This window comes from Stegodyphus dumicola, chromosome X2 (assembly GCF_044657685.1).
Source record: "Stegodyphus dumicola isolate Sdum_Otavi_A_Nest chromosome X2, ASM4465768v1".
NCBI classification, from domain to species: domain Eukaryota; kingdom Metazoa; phylum Arthropoda; class Arachnida; order Araneae; family Eresidae; genus Stegodyphus; species Stegodyphus dumicola.
This window is the reverse complement of record NC_140781.1, coordinates 189896689-189908937: the sequence shown is the minus strand read 5'-3', so window position 1 is coordinate 189908937 and position 12249 is coordinate 189896689. Positions and strand designations below refer to the sequence as shown.

The following is a 12249-nucleotide window of genomic DNA, read 5'->3' as shown; positions in this document are numbered from 1 at the left end:
GTGAGCACAGAAAATTTATTTTTAAGTAATCTAAGTTGACATGCTGATCATTATTTATAATAAGCTATTTTATTACACTGTGTTTAATTTTGTGCATTTATTTATATATTCGTAAAAATACAAGTTTTTTCCAAATTAGTTTTTCTACACATGGATTATTTTATAATAAGTAAATTTTATTGTATGATAATTGTAATTATAATCATTCAATTTTTATATTTTATTGCAAGATTTGTATTTTATATTATAACAGTAATTCTAATTATTCAGTTGTTACATTTATTTGTATGATTTTCGTTATTATATTATTATTGCAATGAATTCTGATTATTTAATTATTATTATAATTAATTATATTAATTATGCGACAATAAATAATTATTAAAATTATAACATAATTGATAATTATTCTTTTTTTTTTTTTTTTTTTTTAAATCTTTTAGCTAAAATATGCTACTGCAACGTTACTGGCTGTTTTCCTGGGCTGTGAGAAAGAAATACTAAGTTCTCGATTCTCAGCTTCGATGTCACAATATATAATGACATTGTATAGCATTTTCTTATCACCACCGTGAAACTCTTTTTTTCACCAACCGAACTCATTTTAACGATAAAAAGAAGCTACCCCTAACACCTACTCAAAAGACACAATATTGGCACATGTCACGTTGACAAAATGAACTACGATCTACGTAAATTTGACGCAAATGGCGTGGAAACCTATTGATCGGTTTCTTCTTCTTCTTCTTCTTCTTCTTTTTTTTTTTTTTTTTTTTTTTTACTTCAAAAAGATTACTTCCGTTTAAGAATATAGTATTATGATTTTTATTGACCATATCTGTAAAAGTATGCAATGAAATAGCCATTGTTATTATAAAATTCATTTATTATGAAAAAAAAATTAACATTCTTGGTTTTCGGACAGCAAACCAATGCGAATTTTAGCCGATTATGAACCAAACGCGGGAAAGATAATTGATGACAGGATCACTTGATGACATGGGGACTTCGGTCGAATAAATTCCATTATTCAGACGAAAAGAGAACTTTCACGTGATTTCACACCTGGCGGCCCTTTTTGGACGATTGTATGCTCTTGGTCCTTCTGATGCTCTCCTGCCACAGGATACACCTGAATTCCCCACAAAGCCAGGACCTTCGGGAAGTCTCTCATGTTACTGGGAAGTACTGCCACAGTGCAGTAGAAACCCAGTATATCTCACTTTGGTATCTTAGTATGCTCTTGGACAGAATGCCAAAGCTGCGTTTGAGACGGTCGAACTATACGTACCTACCTAGAAACATTTCGCCACATTATTATGCTGTGAAGGTTTACGTTCATCACTTGAAAAGGATGCAAGTTAGACAAATGTTTTGTATCTGACCATCTGAATCTTTCTCAGTATTCTGCAATTTGCTCAAAAAAATACCTAAAAGTCCTTATGCTGCTGCTGATATGTTAAGAATTATATAATAGAAATCAAATTTTAACATAGCGCAATATTAGTGAGTAATATTAATGTTTATTCGTGTATATCGTACAAGTGTTAATATCAATAGTTATAGTGTAACAATTATTAACTTATACGTGCTTGTGATTTAGTAAGCATCAACTCATCTGTTCAGTAGAAATATTCACCGTATTGTACCAAAACCTATTTTACTCCGTATATCGTGACCCAAATTTATCATTTGATGCTCCTTCTAGGAAGTTTGTAAATATTCCACTGCCTCTTAAAATACATATCTTCCTGAAATACAGTCGCGATTGATTTGAGAAGGGTGTGGCTGTAACTGAGTTTAGTATCGCCCTCAACATATACTCGCATTATCAACTTTTGAAAAACTGATGGGCTTTGTCGTATATTTGATAGAGCATTTGGGTGTTTACAAATTCTATAAATAGCGGAAACCTTCTTAATATTGCTCAAAGGAAATAACAGAATCACGGTCACAGTTAAAATGAGAATAACAGCAACTCCTTGATATGAAAGATGGCTATTAAGGCTTTAGTTTCAGGGCTTTACGCAGATTTTTCAGTCTTGTGTGAAATAGTCGATAGAAACTAAGTTAAAAATTTCTCATGTCCGAAAATTCAGTATATCAAGATTTCTAAACGAAACTTCACTTCCTTATCTTTGATATGCACTTGAATGCTTACTTTTAGTCAATAATAAAATGTATCTGTTTTAATGTTTATTTCGGACCGAATTTGCAAAATTCAAAATCCTCCCATAGTAAATTTTTATTGAGGGGTAAAGTGCTGTGGTACATTTTAATGAATTTTATAGTTCATTTATATGCTTTTCTAGGCAAGTTTCAATTCCATAAAAGAAATTGTTTTTACGCTGGAGAATCCTAGGGTTATATTTGAATGACATTTTAACTGATGAAGATAAATGAGATTATATAATTACTATTTCATTATTCCTGGTTAAATTTAATATTAATATAGCCTTATATGAAACACAAACTTACCAATTCTAGTGCAGAATGGAGTTTCATATACTAACAAATAATTTTAAATGCGTATGCATTATTTATCGCTTTCGTTCCAGCTAAGGGCTGTAAAAGATGATTGAGAAGAAGCGCCAAAAACCCTTTTGTCACTTTTACAAGCATTAATGATATTCAAAGAGAAACTCCGTATACGAAAGTTCTTTAATTTACTTAAAATCAAGCATGGTCAGCTTCTTCCGGGAATAGATTTGAAAATGCATGTATTAAAAAGGAAAATGAATTATTTTTCTTGCTTCAATTTCAGTTTTGACTTTTTATCTTCTTTTCTTCAGTATGAAAAAGTAATGTATTAATCTTTTTATATTTTAACTTAAGCCGACCATGTGGTATAGTGGGTAAGGAAGCCTACTGTGGTACCGAATGGCCTGAGTTCAAATTCCGGAGAAGGCATGGTTGTAACTGTCCGTCCTTTCATAGAAGGCAACTGTGGCCAAATACTAGGTGCCTGCACAATAAAACGGCCACCATTTATGGCCTTAATGGCCAGTGCTGAAGAGGCAAGAGCCCGCCGTTAGATAAATATATATATATGTAATGTTTTACTTTTTCTGGGGGTAAGAAAAAAACAATTTACGTTCTAGTCACGGCCGAAACTACTGCTACGTAGATGATCGGAAATGCTGTGCGTAGTGGACTGATCCGGTGGAATTTTAGAAGAAGCACGACCAGCTTGATAGTTAAACATAATTTATTTTTGAATAACACGTATCTTCAGAACTGATGGAAGACTAAGGGGACAAAACGTGCCCCATAAATTTAGATCGCAATTACATTTTAAATAATGGCAGAGGCTGAGCGACACGTCAGCGGGCAGGCGAAAGAGAAGAGGCTACGCAGTTATTAGCTATTTATACTAGATAGGTGCATTATTACAGCTAATATGTGACTGATTTGGGTTTTAGTTAACTTTTTCAAGCAGCGTTATGTAACATGGAAAGATCTAGAATTAGGCTGAACAGATGAATTTAAGGAGGAGAACACCAAATCTAGAAAAGTTAATTTTGAGGTCGCCAATCATTCTTAAAGCAGCCATCGTATTTTGTTATTTTTATTAATCCTTTACAGAAATTTTGAAGCAAACGTAGTTAAAAGTTACATATTAAATTATACACTCTCACAATACACTTTATTACTGACAGAAATTAAAGGAAGATAATTGTTGCTTAATGAAACTTTCTTCGTATTTTGATCCCAAAGTGACTTCCTAACTTTGAAAATGCTATTATTTTTCCCAAAATTGATTTTAAATAATTATATTTTTTTCATTCGGTGTCAATATTTTTGGTTCATGTTGTACTTACGCATATTTTCAATCAATTTTCTTGAATAGCTACTCACTGGAATAAGCACTTTTTGCAAAACACTGTCAAGAATGAACATTCTTGCGAGCTATAAACCCCATCTATAGCTCGAGGATGATCGTCAATGACATGAATTTCAGAGTTGATTTAAATGCATTCTGCTGCAGCAGGTTTTGGTAAAACTGCTGCATTTGGTAAAACTGCTGAACCATTTGTTATCCAAAGAATAAAATTGTTAATGTATGACCGCCATGAATGACTCTCACCTTACTTGCAAATTATTTAACGTTGTTGTTGGTGTTGTTGTTGTGTTCATATTACATGGAAGAATGGCTGCCAGAGCTTACTCCAAAGAGAGGTTAAAGTTCTATTTTCTAATTTCTATTCTATTTCACTCCAGTTTTGAGGAAGAGCACCCTGGGGGTGTCACCAAATCTTTAGATGACGAAATCTGTTTTTGCTATTGTTGTTGTTGTTGTTGTTGTCTTATCCATGTATTTCATGGAAGAATAGTTGCCAAAGCTTCAAAAGGGTTGGACTTCTACTTCCCCACCAGTTTTCGGGGAGATCAACCCGGAAGGTGGTTCAGGGCCCGGAGGCGTAATGGCAGATCGCACATTGAGTTGAACAATGTTAAGCAAATTTCGCTTACTGCGCATGCTTGATGGTGGTCCTTTGGCGCGGGGAGAAATATTGGCGACTAAGCAACCCTACGCTAGCTTATTCGTGATCACCATGGCTGTCGAGTGTGTTCGAATGATGTTTACAACTGCAATGTTGTGGAACTTTGCTTATTAGTTATTTTAACGTCCATACCAATTGCACTTGCTTATTTTTCTAATATATATTTCATTGTAATTTGTCAATAAAAGTGCATTTAATATTTGTTAACATATGTTCGTAATAATTCGTTATTTAAATGTAATTTGTTTACATGTTATAATTCAGTAATTGTAAACCGGAGTATCTCGCTTAGCTTGTTAGCGTATATTCGCGCTTTTATTTTCTCATTTCAAAGAATTTAATAACTAGCATTAAGGAACTGTAAATTTTCTTCAGTGTTATTTGCAAGCACTTGTTATACTCCTCAGTGTTTCTTATGCTCGAATGGAACGTATGGTAAATCCTGAATTGTTTTTATTGCTTAAAAGTATAATGAATAAATTTTCAACTAATATATCCTAAATTTCAGTCTTTTTCTGAACGAAAATTTGTACAGTTCCAAAGGAATGTGCAGAATTTCATAGGTATTATATTTTACATTTTGAATGCAAACACTGCTTCACATTACTTCGCAATAATTTCAGCTTTCTAGTTGTTTGAGCAGTACAGCAAAAAATAGTATTTTAACACAGTAATTAATTTACATTTACATTATACTCTACGAAGATTTAAACGCCAGATTTGTTTACAATCAGATGGCGGTACATCTACCACATACCGTATTTATCTTCTTTTCAAATCGCGCCAACATAGTAATTACGCCAAATTGTTTTCTGGGCATGCGCAGTATGCGACATTCGTTTAACACTGTTCAACTCAATGTGCGGTCTGCCATTACGCGGCCCGGAGGGTCTTCCACCTCTCTCCCTTTCCACCAAACCACACGAGAGGACATTCGGTTCACCGCATATTTAGAGTGCTCCCAGTCGCACAGACACTATACATTTACAAACATCCATGTCCTCTCCGGAATTCGAACCCAGGCCCTTCGATACCGTACTAGGCTCTCCAAACCACTCTACTGTCTGGGCGACAAATTGTTTAACTTGCATTAAGAAAACAGTAATGTTCCTTACATCTAAGAGTATTGATCTGACGGACGATTTCAATTTAATGAAAAACTTCCTGACATAACGCAAGAAAGACCTGAACAGAGATTAAACGTGTTTCATGCTGACAGTCTAATGTAATTTTTATCGTAATTAAGATTATGAATGAATTCTATAGCTTTAATGTTAACGAATTTGATAATATTCCCACTGGTTTCTAGCACATGTTATCTGTCTTTTGTTTTCTTTCTTCATTTGCAACTATCCACATTGTCTGCATGCATTAATTTCTAGAGTCATTAGGTGTTTTATTTCGTAGGAGGAGATGTGAAAATTATGCAATGCTCTCACCGGAATTCGAACTCAATACCTCCGGATGCTAGCCAGACGTCCTTTCTAGTTATATCACGAAGATACGCAGTGAGGAGGGCGAAAAAAAAAAGGGCTTTTTGAGTAAAAAACCTGAAGAAATATCATTTATCATATTCATGTATATAGAGAGATAGATGAAGTTATTTCTAAGTTTCTCATTCCATTTCAATATAAAAACAAAATCTGATTTAACAAAATTTCTCTTAATTTGTTTCAAGGGCCCACCGTTTGCCGTGCGGTAAAATCGCTGAATATTGGCTGCAGGGGCGTTTTCGTAGTTTCCCCACACGTAACGTGTATACGAGCCAATTTCCCATAGAAAGTCCTCTACGATGGCATCCATCCCATTAGGCAGACAACCCTCGTGTGCTTCGCCGTAATCAAATGAATTAACCTTACCTTGTTTTAAGTAACTTAATGATGCAGCACTAACGTATTTACTCAAGTTTGCATTCTTTATAATAGTACAGTTTCTCGTTTCCCTTTAATTTAGTAGATTTATTTCTAAATTCCACCTGTCTCCTTTAGACAATTGTATATTTGCAGTCTGGCTTTGTAATTATTTAACAGCCGTTTAACACTGCCATTATTATGCAGGCCTATAGCGCAATAATTATTACAGTAAACGTCATAATTAGGGATGGTTTGAGGAATTTCGAGGCCCGCCACAGAGGTTCTTATTTGAACCCCTCACACGGGTTCCCCTTTAACATTCTATTCATAGGGCTCTTTTTAATTTTTTTACTGTATATTCAGAATATTACGTAATTTATCAACGCCAATCATTTCATTTCGCAAACAAAATTATATGTAATTATGTAATATTTTTTTACATTAAAAATTTTATAAATGACTTAGCTTTCCTTAAAAAAATAAATTTCAATTGCGTTGAAAAATTACAGACGCATTCCTTAAAAATTAATTACAAATGCTTAATTAATGCTGAAGAAAATGCTATTATGCAACAATTCTTCAGCATTTATTTAAGTGCAGAATGAATTCAATGAAACAAATCTATAATGCCTTAGCATATTTTCACTTATTTCAGAATTACAATCTACTTAAATTACAAAGTGCACACACACACACGACAATATATATATGTAAAATAAATAACATGTAAAAGATTAAATTAGCAGCGTAAATTAATTTCCCTTCTCTATTCTAAAAATAGCAACCTCTATTTGCACTGCGTCATTTCGAGAAAAATCTATGTCATATGATTCTTATGTAATTCTGATGATGTAAATGAAACTAAAACTCAAACAGCCAATAGTAATTTTATAGCAATATTAACTGTCCAATCAAAATGCCTTGAGAACCAAAACTAACTCAATTTGACTTAAGATTTCATCCTGAACATTACGCACTTTCTTTCTATGCTTTGCCTTAGCTGGGCTGCGGTCTGTGTGCTTCTTCTTTTTTTGCTGCAAATCTATCAAAAGTGTAAGCTCTTTGGAACAGGCACATTTAATGTGCCAACTAGTGTGTAGCCGCAATATGTTGCTGAAAATAAAACTAAAGATTTTATTTTCAGAAATAAAACTAAAGATTACTAATAAACTAATAAAGAAAATAAAACTAAAGATTTTATTTTCAGAACCTTCTCCTCCAATTTCCTAGTCATTATGGATCAACACATCTACGCCACCAAAATGCCTTCTCCTGAATATATTGCAATTGAGTCGACAGGAAACATGTCTGTGCGTTAGAATTTCAGTAGAAATGTCTGCAATAACCAACCATCTCCTCAAACTTCCATGTGTAACGGAAATTCATAATGAATATCAAGTACCTGCAAGTCCAAAAGTGCTAACGTCAGTGAAAACAAAGTGTACAGCCATCTATTAAATGTTTAGAAGAAAAAAATGTGTTTTAAATTGTACGGTTTATATTTATTTTAACTAACATTTATTTTAAGCTATCTTTCCTGTCAAGCCTTTACTTTCCCCTAGAATTGCCAATGCCAGAGTATGTAAATCGTAGTAGAACGCGCAGAGTATTCAAATTTTAGCAGAAGTAATTGAGTTTAAATAGAAGGGAAGCGAGATTGTAAGTGTGCTTCTTGAATCACGAACGTGAAGGTTGCTTGGTAGAAAGTTTAAGAACCGCGCGTTTCGGCCTGTGTGCTTATTTCGACAGTTCGTTGAATCTTTCAAATTCTTAATCAGAAAGTTTGCTGAATCTCAGCTGTATCTTAGAACGCGGTTACGTTAGTTACGATTATAGAGCCTCGTAGGTAGTGACTTCGTTATTTATTCATCCTGTCATTTATTTTTAGTTGCATTTTTGTCTATTTTGTTCAACCGCCGGGTAGGCGTAGTTTGTAAGCGTCAAGTGAAAGCAACTGTGAGTGAAATAAAAAGGGAGTTAAACCCTTCTTAAGAGTTTGTGTAATTTCCAGTTCATAGCAGTCACTACTACTGTTGCTGACAAGTTGGGGCATCCCAACATCATAAAATCATTAAAGTGTGCCTATTCTTCATAGAAGTGTTATCATCCAAATTGTGGCTACGACTGGTGAAAGTAAATTAGTTAATTAATACCTGTATCTTCAATATAGGCTCCGTCAATCTATGTGCGCAACCTAGTATCAGCAAGTCAACTATACGGAATCGTTCCAAAACAAGTGTATTTAAAGTCAAAATCCATGCTTCGAAATTTAATCCAGCATATGCGGTGATTTATGAAGTGCAACGTAATTCAACAGCAATATAAAAATGTGAAAAAAATCGAATAATAGATTTGCTGCCAGTGCTTAAAAATGAAATCTAGTGCCAGCCTTTCAAATTTAATTCAGCGTTTGTTTACAGTAAAATGAAGAATGTTTTCCGAGTGCTAACGTTTCAAATCTTTCCAGTGCTTTCAAGGTCATCGAACTGCATATCTTGATCCGGCTCTTATGCGAATAAATTCGCAGTTATGGGATTAAATTGACACTTAAAAGTAGTGCCAAAAAATTATTTTCGCTTCTGCTTTTGCGTAACTGAATCTAAGTTGGGAACTGATATTTTTTTATTAATAAATTGGACATTAAAAATGAACACTATGATATAAATAAATATAATTTAATAATATTCGAAATTTGAATTCTAATAATTTAGTAAAGCAAGTATAGAATTCTTAGATTTTTAATTATTTTTAGAGAAGGCTATTAAGATAAGTTTTTATATTTTTGAAATTTTGTTGAAAATTTTGAATATGAATTTTATAATTATTCTAAAAATGAAGTAGATGTAAAAAATAAGTGAAATTAGTACAGGTAAGTAATATGAAATTATGGTAAATGCATATTAAAATTTATGGGTGATTGTGTGTTAAATATAGAGCATATTGAGGGAGTACTGGTTCCTAAACAGAGGCTTGTAATTACCTCTGTACAGTTGTTTCTTTTACCCTCTTCATGTAAGATAATGTTGGCAGCTCTTATTTTATGAGTGTGTGTAATTTTTTTTTTTTTTTTTTTTTTTTTTTTTTATACTTTTTTATTGTGGAATGTATTAGTGCAGTTCTCAAAAGCCAGTTAGTTACCTTACGCAAGGAACGCAGGCCTTTTCAAGTAACTGCCTAGGTACCTTGAGCCACCAGTGCAGAGATCACCTGTGGGAACGTTAAACTGCTTAATACGTGTTTGGTACATCATAAACTATGTATATCATTAATGAAAAGTACAGCAGAACGCCTTTCATCCAAATTAAATGGGGTACATCAGTTTTGAATAAATTTCTGATAGCTCAGGGAAATTTTGTGTCAGTAAAACATTGAAGTAAATAAATATAAAACTGTTAAGCAGCCCCGTATATTACACTACTACGTTTACATACTTATTTAATTTAAAATAATAAGGGATCGAATATTATCCAAAAAAAAAAAAAACACGCCGAGGAACTGATATTGAAGGTACTAAAGGAACATAAGTTTGCAGGACCAATTTCTAAGATTAACTAGGACCTACTTCTTCAACTCGAAGCGAGATAATGACGAAGAGGAAGCATGTGCTGACACGATAACAAAAGAAAAATTATTCGAGAAAGTTTCAGCTAATATCAAATCTGATTGGTACCATTTATTGACAAAAAGTGAAAACTATGAAATAATTTCTTTAAAAAGTAAAGAAGGACTAGAATTGGGATCATTAGCTAGAAGCAAAAGATTTTTATAAATGTGAAATTCCTTTAGGAAATTTAATTCGTCAACGAAAGATTTTTTGAATAATTTTGGCTCAAGACGTGAAAAATGTGATTTATTCTACCAGCAATTTTGGGCAACAGAGTATTTTTCTGTTCCGTTTTTCTTAACACATCCCTCATAATCCTTAGTGCAAAATTTCAAGATACTCTCAGTTTGACCAATGTATATTAAGCCTCATCGATTAGGAATGATGTATGGCTGGGGTTCCAGAGGTCCGTGGTTTGATTCCCGGCAAAGGCGGTTGCTAATTTTTCATCTCTCCAGCTAATTTTTCATCTCTCAAGCCTCAAAATAACCTGTCTCTACAATTTTAGAAATCTTATAAGCTTCCACTTGTAGAAATATTTTTCTCCACAACTGTCAACGTAAATAATTGGACCAAACTGTGTGCATATGGACCCAATTTTTTTATAAACTACAAAACTTCACTTAGGATATTCTGCATTTTTGTTTTCAATCTTTGATATTACTATTTCGATTGTTTAGCATCTTTCAAATCATGCTTTTAGTGTAACTTATTTTCTAAATGTCGTATTCATTACTGGAGAGGTTTCAAAGATAAATAATTTTATATGTAATTTTTTTAGTTTGCTTACATTTACTATAACATATGTGTTTACTTGTAAAGAATGAAGCAGTTAATCAAGAAGTAGAGTTAGATTCTATTTTATAGAGCCGAAAAATTGAGAAGGGATTTTACAAGGTCAGGAAATGTGAGAAGTCAGCTGCGCACGATCACGAAAGGAGAATGCGCAAATTCCTTATATTTTTCCTCACTTAAACGACAACTGGGAAAAGCCATGAGATGTGGTTGATCAAATCCAAGTGGTGACAAGATATCGTGCACAACATTTAATAGTTCAAACTACCATCATAGAATACAATTAGACGTTTCTTATGCAGGAAGCATGAAAAATCCCTGTGTTCCTGTCGGGATTCGAATCACTGCTTACTTTACCTGTACTGTATGACTTATGCTATGATTTAAGTGCACCAGTTGACTCACACTATCTGTATGTATGTATTATATGTATCTCTAGGACTCAGGTTAAAGCCAGCTTTTTTCCCCTTTCTCAGCTCTTCCAGATGGCATTTTCAGGTCTTTATTGGAACTCGGCGCACACTTTATTTCTGCTAGAATATCTTATTTTCCCATTACTCAAAAATATGATCATAATTTATTTTAAACAAAATTATTATATCTTATGATAGTTATTCATGACTGCATTCGAAACAACCTACATGTTCGACAAGGGGCAGTGTCCTTGACCCAGGCACCCTGTGTTACACCGCTTCTGAGTGCGACGGGGAACAAAAAAAAAAAAAAAAAAAAAAAAATCGAATCACTGACTGGTATACTTTCACTACAGATCAATGCAATGAGCGCAAGTATAGTTTTGTAGTGGGCCAGTATTAATTTATGACTAGTAACAGCATGAATTATAAACAAATAGCTAAGTTATTGCTTTTATTTTCCGGCTATCGAAATGCGACGCTACGAGCAACGTTTTGAAACCAAAACCTAGCAATCATGAATCAGAACTAGAACTAGTTGCCATTCAGCATAAAGAAATTTAAATATAAATATGAACTACTTATTGCCATTCAGCATAAAAGAAATATAAATATGAATATTAACAAAATATTAAAGTTAATTTTATAAAATAATTAAATATATGAAATAAAAAATAATTATTTCTCATGCACTAACTGGCCCACTACAGTTTAAATTTATGAGAGAAGGCTGCTTTTGGCTTGTGTGTTTGAACACTTCAAAATGCAGGATGGCTGTTTGCCTAAATGATGTTATATCTTCGCACAAAACTTTCTACGAAGAACTCTTTTATGACATGGAGAAAACTGCAAAAAGACCGAAGCACAGCCCGTTAGCTCGGATTAGCTTTCGGATTCGTTGTTTATGTTATTGTTCTGAATCGTTTCTTTTAAACCAAGTCGCTGCAATAAGGTTTCCCTGTACGAAAATTTTAATATCTTTCGAAAGAACTAGCCTAAGTCAATTTTATGACATCTTTTCTAGTGTAATGATTGGTGCCACTCTGCTGGAAAATTTTGTGTGCAATCTGATGATTTTT

General features: G+C 33.3%; 1 long non-coding RNA gene across 1 annotated transcript in view; it reads left to right on the top strand.

Annotated features, from left to right (window-relative positions):
* Nucleotides 1-8158, top strand: part of LOC118203433 (uncharacterized) — a 72956-nt gene extending 64798 nt beyond the window's left edge. The window contains exon 3 of the long non-coding RNA XR_004760567.2: nt 7566-8158. This is a non-coding gene — a long non-coding RNA (uncharacterized LOC118203433). The remainder of the gene's footprint in view (nt 1-7565) is intronic.
* Nucleotides 8159-12249: the final 4091 nt, after the last annotated feature.